General features: G+C 39.5%; 1 long non-coding RNA gene across 1 annotated transcript; it reads left to right on the top strand.

Annotated features, from left to right (window-relative positions):
- Positions 1–13,787: 13,787 nt before the first annotated feature.
- LOC143740602 (uncharacterized) lies at positions 13,788–16,007 on the top strand. The gene is made up of 4 exons (XR_013204850.1): positions 13,788–13,927; positions 14,129–14,236; positions 14,334–14,541; positions 15,409–16,007. It is a non-coding gene; the product is annotated as an uncharacterized LOC143740602 (long non-coding RNA).
- Positions 16,008–16,470: the final 463 nt, after the last annotated feature.

Raw genomic sequence — 16,470 nt, 5'->3', positions numbered from 1 at the left:
CATAGTTAGCCATGTAACGCAAGCTGTTATGGCGATGAACCCCTCTGAAACTTCATTGGACTGATACAAACTACATTTAAAGCTACAATCCCACTTTATGATACAGGGAACTGCTGTTAAAATCCAGAAAGCAGCCAACAGAATTATGGAGGAAATGCAGCTGGTAATCTCAAGGAGATTGTCAGGATACTGTCTAGTGGAAAAAAAAAGAAAAAAACATCTTCATTTCAAATTCGTTCTGCTGTTGTCCACACTAAATACTTCACCTGAAGGCTCTTCTGTTGTTCTTGATATGCCTCACTAAAGGATGGTAGACATTGTCATAGTTATGTTACATATTCAATTGTTTTTTCCTCATCTTATGTAAACATCTCTCCAAGTTTTTTGCTAAGTTGCCTATATGCAGTAATGAAGTTGGCTATTATGCACATCCGTATCCATTAATTTGTCTGAAAACAAATTGGGAAGATTTATTTTGCTGTTGATCTCTCTCTCTCTCTCTCTCTCTCTCTCTCTCTCTCTCTCTCTCTCTCTCTCTCTCTCTCTCTCTCTCTCTCTCTCTCTCTCTCTCTCTCTCATCGGATTTATAGTTTGTGAGGAGCCCATTTCTTGGTTATCAGCGGAGTTAAGAAAAGTTTTACAGGTCACGCACAAGCCCGGTGAAAAGGTGTACGTGTGCATTTGTCCTGAAAACTTCACTTTTTTCAACAATTATCATCTGTACACCATTATTTAACTTCCTTAAATTTTCCTGTGTGAAATAAACAGCAGATAAGTGGATACCACAGCCGATGAGCCAGAGCTGTGCATTTAGATAATGAAAACAATTACATATAAGAGAAATGACAGAGAGAGACAGACTGCAACAGACACAAAGAATAAGAGACAAATACAGAAAGGTGATAGTGTGTGTGAGTGTGTGTGTGAGTGTGGGTGTGTGTGTGTGTGTGTGTGTGTGTGTGTGTGTGTGTGTGTGTGTGTGTGTGTGTGTGTGTGTGTGTGTGTGTGTGACAGAGAGAGACAGACTGCAACAGACACAAAGAATAAGAGACAAATACAGAAAGGTGATTGTGTGTGTGTGTGTGACTTGCTATATTTTGGGAACAAGTTTGTACACAGAAGAGAGCTAAACCTAACAAAAACCTCCAAAATCTCCTTTAGGGACGTTTATAAAATGGCATACAAATAAAGTAAATACAGTTATTTTTACATTGTAAAAATGCAGAAGGTTTTCTGTTAGGATTAGGCTATAGTATTTATTTCTAGCTGCATATAAAAACGTCTCGGTCACATATGTAACCCTCGTTCCCTGAGTAGGGAACGGAGACGTTACGTCGGATGACGACGAATGGGGGGTTTCGCATAGAAAGCCAATCGTCTTCGTGTATTATAAAACGAGCCAATGGCGATGAAATGCCATGGGTCTGCGGAATTTGCATAGCGTAACTCCGCCCCACCTCGTGGGTATAAAAGGAGGACGCTCGGCAACATGCAGATATGTCTTCGCTGAGGAGCCGAGACTGAACTCAGGCGTCTACCCAGCGGTACAGCGGAAGTGGCAGGGAGACGTAACGTCTCCGTACCCTACTCAGGCAACGAGGGTTACATATGTAACCGAGACGTTCCCTTTCGTAGTCACTCCGAGTTACGTCGGATGACGACAAATGGGGGTCCCCGTGAAATCACGCCACCTTCACAGCTGTCTTCCAGTGCCCTACGAAAGTCTGATCCCCCTGTCGTGATACTGGCACGGACGAAGGAGTCCTACTTAACACAGGAATACCAAGGTACACTGGGAAGCATATCTCAGAGGAGATATGCCGCAGCATGCCTACCCGTAGGGAGGACTTAAGAAACACATATGGCCGGAAGGCTACATATGGAGGAACACTGGAGTGACCAGCCCGAGGGGTGGCAACTTTCAACTCCAGGAGGGCAAGGTGGCTTGCCAAGGGAAAGACACATGCTCAAGGAGGCTTACAGTGGAAATACACATGTGGGGGTTACTCAGGGAGGAACCATGCACACGGAGGCACCTAGCCGACGCCCAGGCAATAGACACTGGCGCCAGCGTCAACAGTGCTGGAGGAACTCAGGGCTTCAGAGAGGAAGGCTCACCTGAGGAATAATCGCACGTATCCAGTCCGTGGAGTGGAATGGCGAGCAAGCAAAGACACCTGAGCGGGTCAAGTACTAGCTAACTGAAGCGAGTACACGAGAGGACACAGGCTCCACTCGGAGATTATAGAATCTGGCGAATGTGTTGGGTGTCGCCCAGCCTGCAGCTCTACAAATGTCTGCCAGCGAGGCGCCATGCGCTAGAGCCCAAGAGGAAGCCACACTCCGGGTGGAGTGGGCTGTCACACCAAGGGGGCACGGTAGGCCTTTCTGTTGGTAAGCCAAAGCGTTAGAGACTGGCGTTCAGTCTCCTCGCTCCTCTCAGGAACCTGACGATCAGGTCGTGCTTCCCCAGAGACTTACCTTGAACCGCTTCGTGATATGCGGCGATAGCGGCCACATACACCTTCAGGGTGGAGGGAGACAGCCTTCGCTCCAACCCATCTTGCAGGAAGGAAAGCACGACAGAGATCGAGCATCTCCTGGGGTCTTCTCGACGAGAAGAGCACCAGTTGACGAAGAGGTTCCACTTCAACGCATAGACATGTCTCGTGGACGATGCTCTAGCGGAAGTGATGGTAGCCGCCACCGCTGGTGGCAGGGTACTCAAACCTGCCTCGTCCCGTCCAGGAGCCACACGTGGAGCCTCCAGAGATCGGGTCGAGGGTGCCAAAGGGTGCCCTGTCTCTGAGAAAGGAGATCCTTCCTCAGAGGAATTGGCCAAGGAGGTGCTGTCGCGATGAGTACCAGTTCGGAGAACCAGGTCCGGGTGGGCCAATACGGCGCAACCAGAATGAGTTGCTCCACGTCCTCCTTGATCTTGCACAAGGTCTGTGCGAGAAGGCTCACTGGGGGAAACGCATATTTACGTAGGCCCCGCGGCCAGCTGTGCGCCAGTGCATCCGTGCCGAGGGAGCCCTCGGTCAGGGAATAGAACAGGGCGCAATGGGTCGAGTCGTGAGAGGCAAACAGATCTATTTGTGCGTCCCTGAACTGGTCCCAAATCAGCTGAACCGACTGGGGATGGAGTCGCCATTCGCCGGAGATGGGCCGAAACGGTGACAGCTCGTCGGCTGCAAAGTTCCGATCTCCCGGAATGTAGATAGCACGAAGGGACCTCAGGTGCTTCTGACTCCATAGAGGAGGTGGCGTGCGAGTTGCGACATACGGCGGGAGCGTAGACCACCCTGACGGTTGATGTACGCTACAGTCGCGGTATTGTCTGAACGGACTAGTACGTGTTGACCCCTGAGCAACGTGAGGAAACGGTGCAGGGCAAGGCGTACTGCCAGCAACTCGAGGCAATTGACATGCAAAAGGCGTTGGGGTCCTGTCCAGCCGGGCTAGGTGCCGGAGCACAAGATCCCTGTGTTCGCAAACCTGGTCTCGAGAGTGAGCTAGGATGAGCCAGTCGTCGAGATAGTTCAGGATGCAAACCCCGTGTTCCCGAAGGGGAACAAGGGCAGCCTCGACGACCTTCGTGAAGACGCGAGGAGACAGGGCTAGCCCGAAGGGGAGAACCGCGTACTGGTATGCCTGCCCCTCGAAAGCAAACCGTAGGAATGGTCTGTGTCGAGGTAAGATGGAGACGTGAAAGTAGGCGTCCTTCAGGTCTATCGCTGCAAACCAATCCCGTGGCCGCACACATTCGAAGATGCGTTTGGCCGTGAGCATCTTGAACGGCAGCCTGTGAAGGGAGCGGTTCAAGACGCGTAGATCCAGGATCGGCCGTAACCCACCGGACTTCTTGGGGACAATGAAGTACGGGCTGTAAAACCCTGACTTCATCTCGGCTGGAGGGACAGTCTGGATTGCACCCTTTGCCAGCAGGGTGGCAACCTCCGCTCTCATGATAGGGGCATTGCCACCGACCATACTGAAGCGAACTCCCCTGAAGCGGGGAGGAGACCGTGCGAACTGAATCGCATAGCCAAGCCTGATAGCTCGGGCGACCCAGCGAGAAAGGCTGGGAAGCTCCAACCAAGCTGTCAGATACTGAACCAGCGGGGTCATACGAACCACAGGAGGCCCCCCGGTGGGGCAGCGAAGCGGAGTGACCGGCCCAGGCGAGGGTGGCAAAGCGGCCCGGTGCGGGGGCGCGGTCATGCTCCGCGTCCTGACAGAGGAGACCAGGGAAGGACCAGCGTTCCACGGGGGTCTGCTCTGCCAGGGGTCTGGCGATAGAGGGGGACGAGAGTGGTGAGGTCCGGGCCTGGGGCCGTGAGGTCACGCCACCTCACGTGAGTAACGTTATCGTGAGGCGTCTCCAACCCACTCGCGTTGTTTTCTGTCAGTGAGTGGACTGTCAGATTGGCAGGCAGCTAGCCACCCTGTATGGCACGAGAAAACTTGTTAAGTTAGGCCTACTACTATTACTAGTACTAGTTAATAGTATCCAGGCTTTGATTTATGGTGTCTTACAGCTGGCACACTATTGATCTTGGTGTTTGCGTTTCAAAGCCATCTCTACCATAGTTTTCCCGCGAGAATAGGCCATTCTGGTAACACTTTACAATAAGGTTCCATTAGTTAACATTAGTTAATGCATTAGTTAACATGAACTAACCATGAACAACATATCTGTTCAGCATTAGTTAATATTTGGTAACGTTAACTCACACATTTACTAATGCATCAGTTCACATTAACAGCACGGTTAGTTAATATTAGTTAATGCATTAGTTAATATGAACTAACCATGAACAACATATCTGTTCAGCATTAGTTAATATTTGGTAACGTTAACTCACACATTTAGTCAAGTCAAGTCAAGTCACCTTTATTTATATAGCGCTTTTTACAATACAGATTGTATCAAAGCAGCTTCACAGTGATAACATGAAAATAATATAACAGAGTTTGTTTCTAAAAGAAAATTGAGTCAACGTCCACCTTAAGTAAGGCAGATCAATAATATTATTGAATATTAAATGTCCCCAACTAAGCAAGCCAAAAGCCAAGGCAACAGTGGCAAGGAACCAAAACTCCATCAGGTGACAGAATGGAGAAAAAAACCTTGTGAGAAACCAGACTCAGTCGGAGGGCCAGTTCTCCTCTGGCCAACGAAGGAACAGTGCATGATTTATGATTCGGGCAGCATTACAAGTCAGATTGGATCGGAACATTTAGAATATTTATCCATTTCCATCTTTTGGAAGTCCAAGTAATCACGCCGGTGTTGAGACGAGTTGTTGAGGATCAGTGCCGTCCACCATAGAGGGTCCATATCGCCGGTGTTGAGTCGTCTCTTCACAGGCTTTGTGATTGGCGTATCTGAAGTCTCTGTGAAAGGCTGGATACAAACTGGAGCTGACGAACGCCGTTTTTCTCGGGACTCGCGTCCCGAGATAACAGCAGAAAAGCAAAAAGGGAAAATAATTAGCGTAGCTGCTGTTCATAATGATTTCCATAACACGGGCGTAAATGATAAAAAACATGAAGACAGTGATTATTGCGTCCCAGAGTCACCCCCCTCCGTCCCCCACTCAACTCAGCCCTGCTTACTGACCTCTACATCCCTCCTGCTGCTGAGACCCAACCACAATCTCACAATCTCTCCGCAACCCAACCATACGCGCCGACCCGTTTGACTAAGGTTGTCGAGCCCCACTGTCGTCGTTAATGCAGGTTCAGTGGCAACGGTTCCGTATGGCATACCAACTACCGCAAAACACAATATCTACCCAACCACCCGTCATTCACGCAATATACACAGGAACGTAATGACTGTAAATACTATGCAACTTATACAAATAACCTACAGACTCTTCAAGTTTTATAATATTAAATGCATTTGATCTGATTCAGCAGTGGTATAAAAGGTAAGCATTATGTAAATGCTTGGCTAAAGAGATGCGTCTTTAATCTAGTTTTAAACTGGGACAGCGAGTCAGAGCTTCGAACAATATCAGGAAGGCTATTCCAGAGTTTTGGAGCTAAATGTGAGAACGCCCTTCCTCCTTTAGTGGACTTAGATATCCTAGGAATGACCAGAAGCCTCGAATTTAGTGATCTTAAAGAACGTGATGGATTGTAGGGCGATAGAAGGTCCATTAAATACACAGGAGCTAAACCATTTAGGGCTTTATAGGTCAGTAATAGTACTTTGTAATTGATACGGAACTTGATAGGTAACCAGTGTAGAGATGATAAAATTGGTGTTATATGATCATATTTTCTTGACCTAGTAAGAACTCTAGCAGCTGCATTTTGCACTAACTGTAGCTTGTTTATTGAGGATGCAGGACAGCCAGCTAATATAGCATTACAATAATCTAGTCTCGAGGTCATGAATGCATGAACTAACTTTTCTGCATCAGAAACAGATAGCATGTTACATAGCTTTGTAATGTTTCTAAGGTGGAAAAAGGCTGTTCTTGTAACATATGAAATATGATTTTCGAAAGACAAGTTGCGGTCTAGTATAACACCCAGGTCTTTTACTGTAGTGGATAAAGTAACTGGACATCCTTCTATATTAAAGTTGTATTGTAAGTGAGTTTGTGGGTAGTTTTTTGGACCAATAAGTAATACCTCCGTTTTATCTGAATTTAGTAGCAGGAAATTACGTGTCATCCAGCATTTTATATCTTTGAGACACTCTGTCAAATTTGATAAGTTAGTGTTTTCATCTGGCCGTGATCAAATATATAATTGAGTGTCATCAGCATAACAGTGGAAATTAATTGCATGTTTTCTTATAATATTACCAAGTGGGAGCATATATATTGAGAATAGCAGAGGGCCTAACACCGATCCTTGCGGCACTCCATAGTCTACTGACGTTATCTTTGATTTTTCCCCATTTAAACAGACAAAATGATAAAGGTCTGATAAGTACGATCTAAACCAGCTTAATGCCTGTCCCTGAACACCAGTGTAGTTTTGTAGTCGATCCAGGAGTATTTTATGATCGATAGTGTCGAACGCAGCGCTTAGATCGAGTAGAACTAGTATTGAGATACAGCCTTGGTCAGAAGCTAAAAGTAAATCATTTGTAATTTTAACTAGCGCAGTTTCTGTGCTATGATGCGGTCTGAATCCTGACTGGAATTTTTCATATATCTCATTTTCTTGCAAGAAAGAGCACAATTGAGCGGACACAATTTTTTCTAGTATTTTAGATATAAATGGAAGATTTGAAATGGGTCTGTAATTTGCTAAGTTATTTGGGTCTAATTGCGGTTTCTTAATGAGAGGTTTTATTACTGCCAGCTTGAATATTCTTGGAACATGACCTAAAAATAAAGACGAGTTAATAATATTGAGAAGAGGCTCTTCCACTACAGGTAACACTTCTTTCAGTAGTTTAGTGGGTATTGGATCTAATAAACATGTTGTTGGTTTCGATGCAATGATAAGTTTATTTAGCTCTTCCTGTCCTATAGTTGTAAAGCGGTGTAGTTGTTCCAGAGGGGCGATAATTGAGGCTGAATCATAAGACACCATAAAAGAGTGTATATTTACAATTGTGTTACGGATGCTTTCTATTTTCTCATTAAAGTAGTTCATAAAATCATTACTACTATACTGTAACGGAATATTTTGCTCTGGTGATGTCTGTATATTTGTTAGTCTAGCCACGGTGTTAAATAAAAACCTTGGATTATTTTGGTTATTTTCTATTAGTTTGTGGAGATGCTCAGCCCTGGCTGCTTTTAGAGCCTTTTTATAACGTGACATACTGTCTTTCCACGCGAATCTAAAGACCTCTAAATTAGTTTGTTTCCATTTACGCTCTAAGTTACGAGTTTCTCTCTTGATAACATGCGTAGCACTGTTGTACCAAGGTGCTTTAGTTTTCTCTCTAACCTTTTTTAATGTAATTGGTGCAACAATATCTAATGTACTAGAGAAAATGGTGCTCAAACTGCTAGTCATTTCCTCTAGTTCATCTGTTTGTTTGGGTTCACTGAGCAGCTGAGATAGATCAGGTAAGCTATTTAAGAATCTATCTATAGTGGTTGGAACGATTGTTCTGCCTGGTCGATAACGTGGCGCAACATGACAAATTTCAGCAGTACGTATTATACAAGTTACCATGTGATGATCAGTGAGATCGTCACTTTGCGGTATAATATCTATATCAGTTGGATTGGTTCCATATGATATAATTAAGTCTAGTGTATGAATTAGACGATGAGTGTGCCCACTGACGTTTTGCTTGACCCCAAAAGAGTTTAATAAATCTGTAAACGCAGTCCCTAACGCATCATTTGTGTTATCTACGTGTATGTTAAAATCTCCAACAATTATTGCTTTATCGGTATTGACCAATAGATCTGAGAGAAACTCTGCAAACTCTTTTAGGAAATCAGCATAGGGCCCTGGAGGTCTATATACAGTAGCCAAGGCTAGAGATAATAGGGATTTCTTTCTTACATCTAAGAGCGTAATATTTAGTACAAGTACTGCAAATGAATTAAACCTGTGACCTGTTTCCTGAATAACATTAAGAATATCTCTATAGATTGTTGCAACACCGCCGCCACGACCGATCAGACGGGGCTCATGCTTATAACAGTATCCTGGTGGAGTGGACTCATTTAGACCCAAATAATCATTTGGTTTAAGCCAGGTTTCAGTAAGGCAAAGTACATCGAAGCTATTATCTGTGACCATTTCATTTACAATAACCGCCTTAGGTGTGAGCGATCTAATGTTTAGAAGACCTAGTTTTAGAAATTGTTTTTGTACACTGATATTTAGATTTTCAGGTTTAATTACAATAAGATTTTCCCTAGATCCTACAGTAGATTTATTATATGGCCTCACTAAACGAGGAATAGACACAGTTTCTATATAATGTTCTACACTACTTATTTCAATTAATTTGGCACAGCAAAGACTGTGATTTGGACTTTGATTTTCTAGTCATATGGTGTGTAACGTCTTGGAGATGTTGTCCGACAGAACAGCCGCTCCGATTCTGCTGGGGTGCAGGCCATCAGCACGGTAGAGCCTAGGTCGCTCCCAGAACAGATTCCAATTATTTACAAAGAGCAGTTTCTGTTCATTACACCATGACATTAACCATTCATTTATTGCAAATAATCTACTGAACCTTTCCTGTCCTTGTCGGTACGTGGGAAGCGGTCCAGACACGATGATCGTTGCCTCAGGCGCTGTGCTGCGTACCGTCTCGATCAGGCTCTTGTAGTCCTTCTTCAGAACCTCCGTCTGCCGCAGCCTGATATCATTCACTCCCGTATGCAGCACAACAGCTCCGACGTGCTCGTCACCGTTCAGGATCTCGGGAACCTGTTTTTTTTTACTAATGCATCAGTTCACATTAACAGCACGGTTAGTTAATATTAGTTAATGCATTAGTTAATATGAACTAACCATGAACAACATATCTGTTCAGCATTAGTTAATATTTGTTAACGTTAACTCACACATTTACTAATGCATCAGTTCACATTAACAGCACGGTTAGTTAATATTAGTTAATGCATTAGTTAATATGAACTAACCATGAACAACATATCTGTTCAGCATTAGTTAATACTTGGTAACGTTAACTCACACATTTACTAATGCATCAGTTCACATTAACAGCACGGTTAGTTAATATTAGTTAATGCATTAGTTAATATGAACTAACCATGAACAACATATCTGTTCAGCATTAGTTAATATTTGTTAACGTTAACTCACACATTTACTAATGCATCAGTTCACATTAACAGCACGGTTAGTTAATATTAGTTAATGCATTAGTTAACATTAACCATGAACAACATATCTGTTCAGCATTAGTTAATATTTGGTAACGTTAACTCACACATTTACTAATGCATCAGTTCACATTAACAGCACGGTTAGTTAATATTAATTAATGCATTAGTTAACATGAACTAACCATGAACAATGCCTGTAAATAGCTTTACTGTTTTGTAAGGTTAACTTACTGTACATATTTACATTAGTTTACGTAGCAGTTGACACTCACTAAGTATGAACATTTCTAACTCACCATGTTACCCTAAATGTAAAAATACTGTTGTGTACCTTATCAACACTCTTATATATATATATATATATATATAAGGCATTGATTTGTTGGTAAACATAATTCTACAGCGTAAAAATATGTTGTTCATGTTTATACGGACTTTACTATCGTTACTTGCATTCAAAAAGTATTTATTAATGGATTGAGTGAACCTATTGTAAAGTGTACACTATTTCAACATTAACTGATGTGTTACTAACATTTGTAAACTCTTTATTAACATGAATTACCATTAATAAAGCATTTATTAATGGAATTTATGAACCTTATTGTAAAGTGTACACTATTCAACATTAACTGATGTGTTACTAACATTTATAGACTCTATATTAACATGAATTACCATTAATAAAGCATTTATTACTGGAATTTATTAACCTTATTGTAAAGTGTACACTATTTCAACATTAACTGATGTGTTACTAACATTTGTAGACTCTATATTAACATGAATTACCATTAATAAAGCATTTATTAATGGAATTTATTAACCTTATTGTAAAGTGTACACTATTTCAACATTAACTGATGTGTTACTAACATTTGTAGACTCTTTATTAACATGAATTACCATTAATAAAGCATTTATTAATGGAATTTATTAACATTATTGTAAAGTGTACACTATTCAACATTAACTGATGTGTTACTAACATTTATAGACTCTTTATAAACATGAATTACCATTAATAAAGCATTTATTAATGGAATTTATTAACCTTATTGTAAAGTGTACACTATTTCAACATTAACTGATGTGCTACTAACATTTGTAGACTCTTTATTAACATGAATTACCATTAATAAAGCATTTATTAATGGAATTTATTAACCTTATTGTAAAGTGTACACTATTTCAACATTAACTGATGTGTTACTAACATTTGTTGACTCTTTATTAACATGAATTACCATTAATAAAGCATTTATTTATGGAATTTATGAACCTTATTAAGTGTACACTATTCAACATTAACTGATGTGTTAGTAACATTTGCAGACACTTTATTAACATGACGTACCATTAATAAAGCATTTGTTAATGGATTTTTTTAACCTTATCATGTACACTATTCAGAATTAACTGATGTGTTAGTAATATTTGTAGGTACGTAAACAGTCAATATTGAATTTACCAGACCTTAACTCTGTGAAAGCCATTCATCACTAACATTTTCAGAATGCTGAGAAAATAAATTTTTATTACATTACAGAACTGGTCAACATTGGCAATCTTTGAAAAAAAAAAACATGTGCTGCACTATCAATTCAGCCCTAAACAAGGCAAAACATACTGGAATTAAACATGGGGAACACATATATGGTTCTTTTTTTTTGAAAATTAACTATTTTCTTATTGGAAGCAACTCCCCATCCGTTTTCATTGTTTGTATTATGTTTACAATGTTCTCATCGGCCATGATTGCGTCTTGACATTTCTGGGTTATGTTTGATAATTTCTCTCCCTTTTCCTGTTTGTCATGGATTTCTGCATATTTCTCTGGTGCTGCAATCGCCAGTTCAGCAATAACTGCACTCTGCACAACTGTGTTCCGGTCCACACCATACTTTCGGAAAGCTTCTGCCATGTTGCTTCCTCTTTTGAAAATCTCCAGGACTGATTTGTACCGCTTTACCACCTGCCATGGATCAGTAACTAAGACAGTAAAAAAAAGAAAAATAAGAAAAGAAAAAAATTCAGCAATTGTTAGCTTTCTAGTGATCACATTTTAAGAAGCATTCATGTGTTTAATGGTAAACTACACAACACAGATAGCCTACCAAGTTTTACTTTCCTAATATCATTTTTTTTTTAATTATTTCATTTTGCACAACCTACCCCTTTGACAGAATTTACTCATTTGCTTATTTTTTTCTGTTTTTTCACTCTTTTCTTTGCTTTCTTTCCCTTCTTCTTTCTTTTCTTCTTCTCCCTTGAAGAGTCTGAGCCAGATGACTCTGAGTCAGAAGACTCAGAAGAGTCAGAATCAGTGGAGTCACTTTCTGAATCCTCTTTAGAGATTTTCATTCTTTTGGGGATGTCTGCAGGCTTATCTTTAATTTTGTCAGGAATGTTGTTGTCCATTTTGATGGCTTTAATTGGGGGGGAAAGAACAGTTAAAAGTCATATTCTGTATGCCTGCATTTGTGACTATATAGGTTACATGTTAACTTCACTCCAAATGACAAAAAAAGTCCATATCAACATCACCACTGCCTGTTACGTCTGTCTCAATTCAGTATAAAAACGTGGGTTTACCAGAATTAGGCCTACCACATTTTATGTATTTAATGAGACAAAAAACTAAAACAACACAAAACTCTCACAAAAACTTTACCTTCTGACAGCTGTTGTCTAAGGAAATCTCGATCTTTTGTTAGATCTTCTATTTTCTCCTGCAGATACTGACATTTCACCTTCCAGGTGTCAGTCTCTGCCTTGGCTTTAGCCAAAGCTATAGACACAGTGGGCGCTGCTTCAGTGGGTTTATCTAAAAAAAAAAAATATATAAAAGAAAAAAATTAACAGGCTATTTAACAACAAAATCATCATGAACACATTACTTAGTTAAAATAGTTAAAAATCGTTTTGTTTTCTCTGTTATTTCTACTATTCAAACCAGGATCAACCGTTTTCTTGATGGTTTCATTTGTAAAAATTAATTAGTAGCCTATCTAAAGTTAGTTGATAAACGTGGATAATTTACCGGATTTTTCTGTGCGTTCATCCCGAGACAGTTTTTTCTTCTGTCTTCCTCTGGTCTGATGGTTTAAATTGTCATCCGTCAGTCCAGTCTCCTTCATCAAGATTGCTTTGGCCTTCAACACCTGTTTATCAATCTCCGCTGGATAACCGCTGGCCGCTCTATTTGTATTTTTTTTTTTTTGGCGCAAAGTGCTGAAGAGTTGTGGGTAGTGTAGTTTTTCTTTAAATGAACTGCAGAAATTAAGCTTCTTTTTTAACGAAGCTGACATAACAATGACTGGTGTTTTCTATACAATAACATATCAGCGTTTAACTATTTGAAAGTGAATAGTAAGTTTGTCTTGTTTCGATTTAAAATTGTATTGCTAAAAATCTCTCGGGATTTTTTACTTCCGGACCGCTACTTCCTGATGAAAAGCCCGCTCTGCTCCCACGCAAATTTACCATATTAACAGATGCAACGGCGAACATTACGAACAATCCAGTGACACATCATGTAAGATTTGATTACAGCTTTTAATTATGTAAAACTAAGAATTGTAATATAAATGTTACATAAATGCATGTTTCTTTCTTCAGCACTAACATGAAATGTATATAGCACAACACTATAATTGTTCTTCTGATATATTTATTCTATAATTATTTTATTGAATAAATAATTCTATATGTTAATATTATAATATATATTTTCTATCTTTATTCATGAACTGCAAAAATGCATAAAACATTACTATAGTTAATCATGATAATATTTACATTGTTTTCAGTCAATGTATTTGTTTTGTGTGTTGAGTATGTCTAAACCATCTGTTGCATGAATACTAAATATTGACGTATTAATTATTATTATTTTAAATATACTCTTTTAAATAATTGTTTATATATTTATAAGGTGACATGGCTCCGTCATTAAATCGAAAATTACTGTCAATGTTTGAAGGACGTCAAACGAAGAGGAAGAAATTGAAGTTGATTAAATGGCTCCAGAAAAAAAAATTGCTTAAAGCAAAAATTAAGTGCAATTTATGCCAACATACAATGAAGCTGTCTCATAAACCCAACAAAGCAGACAACTATGTTTGGTAAGTATTATTATTATTATTATTAATTTAAAATAATTGTATTACCAGAGCTTGCTTGCTTAAATTATCTTTTTAATAATTCATAATGTTATTGTCCAGACATAGCTGGACAATGTTAAATGTCAGCTATGGTTTTAGGAAAATTTAAACAAATATGACACAGGGTCTTACTCACTAGAATCTTTTATAACATGTTTAAAGGTCCTGTACACGAAACAGACATAAGGGAAGATTCAAGTCAGTGAGGTATGGATCACTTTTTGCCAAGTCAAAGTGTAATTTATTCTCCTGGATGAAGTTCATATATCGGTATGTTCAAAACATAATAATTCAAGTTTTAGTCTAATTTTGAAAGTAGTTGAACAGAAATATGAACACTAAAGTTTTGTCACTTTTGTTAACAAAGGTTTGCTCAAGGCCTTCAGTTGAGACAAATCGACATGATTGAAGATGGCATTGCTGGAAGCTCACGTACACTCAGCAGCATGGCCAAAAAAGTTCGAGCTATTTGTAAAGAATCCATGAAGTTGTATGCCAGAAGGAAGGGCCAAATGATAGGACAACCCAGGGAGTTCGTTATGATTGATGAGAGCAACTTCCGTCACAAGAGAAAGGTAATTTAAATATTCCCATAAAATGTATGCCATTTATTTTAGATTAATAACCTTAGTTATGTTTGTGAATTTGTGTTTTACATTATGTACTTTATTTTGGCAAAATTTGCAATGCAATTTTGCTAAACAAAAAACAAAGAGTGTTAAGTGTTAAGTTCAAATAGTGTTTGATTGATTGTTAGGCTGATGAGTGTTAGAATGTATAGAAGGATTGCATTGTTTTGAATGATGTATGCCTTGTTTCCACCGAGCGGTACAATACAGTAGGCTACGATTCGTCATGGTAAACCCTGATCTGGCTTGCATTTCTACTGCCAACTGTGGGCCGACCCTCACTTGATTGGCACGGTGTATGCCTGAAAGAAACGAACAATATAATTCTTGTAAAGTAGAAAACAACACAGAAAATAACAATGGAGGACATACAGTATATTGTATGACATACAGTATGACATACAGATCTTGTTCTTGCTTCTCGGCTGTTCTTCTGTTTGTCACAAGAAGAAATGGTATTGTGTTTCAACTGTATTAAAAAATGGCTTCTCTTGTGTTGTCATTCCTCTTGTAGCAGGTGCAAGTGACGATTATCTGTCAACAAATCAACGTTCTGCTAACTCTCCACCCTTTAGTACGGGACTACTGTGCTAGGTACCCCAACGAAAGTGTCTCAAAAAAGTGGAACGGTATGGTTCAGTTCAGAATTAGGGTATCATTCACATCTTCTGACAATCGAAACGACAAAAATTGAGTACCGTACTGAACTGTACTGTGCCGTACGGCTCAGTGGAAATGAGGCATTAAATAAATTAAAATAAAATGAAAGCTTTGTATTTTTAAATATTGTATTGTTGTTTACTTGTTTTTCAGTATGGACGTGGAAGGTTCGCAAAGACCTGGCGTAGAAGAAAGTGGGTCTTTGGGATGCTGGGGGTTGCACCAAGAAATAGCAAGCCTATTCTCAAACTCGTTCATCGAAGGTCCCGAAATCACCTTATCCCACATATTGTACGACATGTGCATCCTAGAAGTTCCATACTTAGTGATGAATGGCGTGCTTACAGAGGGGTACTAACCAATCTTGGCTATAACCATTTTCCTGTGAAGCATAATCAGTTTTTTGTAGATCCAATAACAGGCAGCCATACACAAAATCTGGAAAGAGCATGGTTAACTTACAAAGGAAAAATATGGCGTCTTAGAGGAAATAGGACAGAGGACCTACTAAAACAACATCTTAAGCTGATAGAGTGGACTTACTGGCTTGGAAATCGGCACAAAAATGGTCCTCTTGGAAGACTGTTGAAGGATATTCGTCGAAAATATCAATAAAACACAAACCTGATAACTCCCATTATTTCTCCAGCCTAACTTGACCATGCTGGCTCACTCCCAGATCATCCTTATTTTTACTCTTTTGAAACACCTCTTCCATAGTCCCATTAATTGATACAAACGGTATATAAATTTATATAAATTATTTTGTATATTTTGTAATTTTGCTACAGATTTTTCTTGCTTACTTTAAATAATTTAAAAAACACTACAGTTGTACAAATGAATTTCCAATTGTCTTTTTATTCATTTGTAATATGTATACATTGTTCATTGATAGGATACCATTGTTATGTAATGTAGTAAAGGTTTTGAGAATACAAGTGATGTGTGAATGTGTGACTTTCACTCATTTAAGCTTCATAAAATCAATAATCACTGTTTTGTAAGAAATCTACAAATTTTAGTACATCACCCTTACAATAAGGTTCATAAATTCCATTAATAAATGCTTTAATAATGGTAATTCATGTTAATAAAGAGTCTACAAATGTTAGTAACACATCAGTTAATGTTGAAATAGTGTACACTTTACAATAAGGTTAATAAATTCCAGTAATAAATGCTTTATTAATGGTAATTCATGTTTATAAAGAG

This window comes from Siphateles boraxobius, unplaced genomic scaffold (assembly GCF_051911475.1).
Source record: "Siphateles boraxobius isolate OS27281-9 unplaced genomic scaffold, OSU_SipBor_1 175, whole genome shotgun sequence".
NCBI lineage: Eukaryota > Metazoa > Chordata > Actinopteri > Cypriniformes > Leuciscidae > Siphateles > Siphateles boraxobius.
The sequence above is the reverse complement of the archived record's forward strand: the minus strand, read 5'-3'. Positions and strand labels throughout refer to the sequence as shown.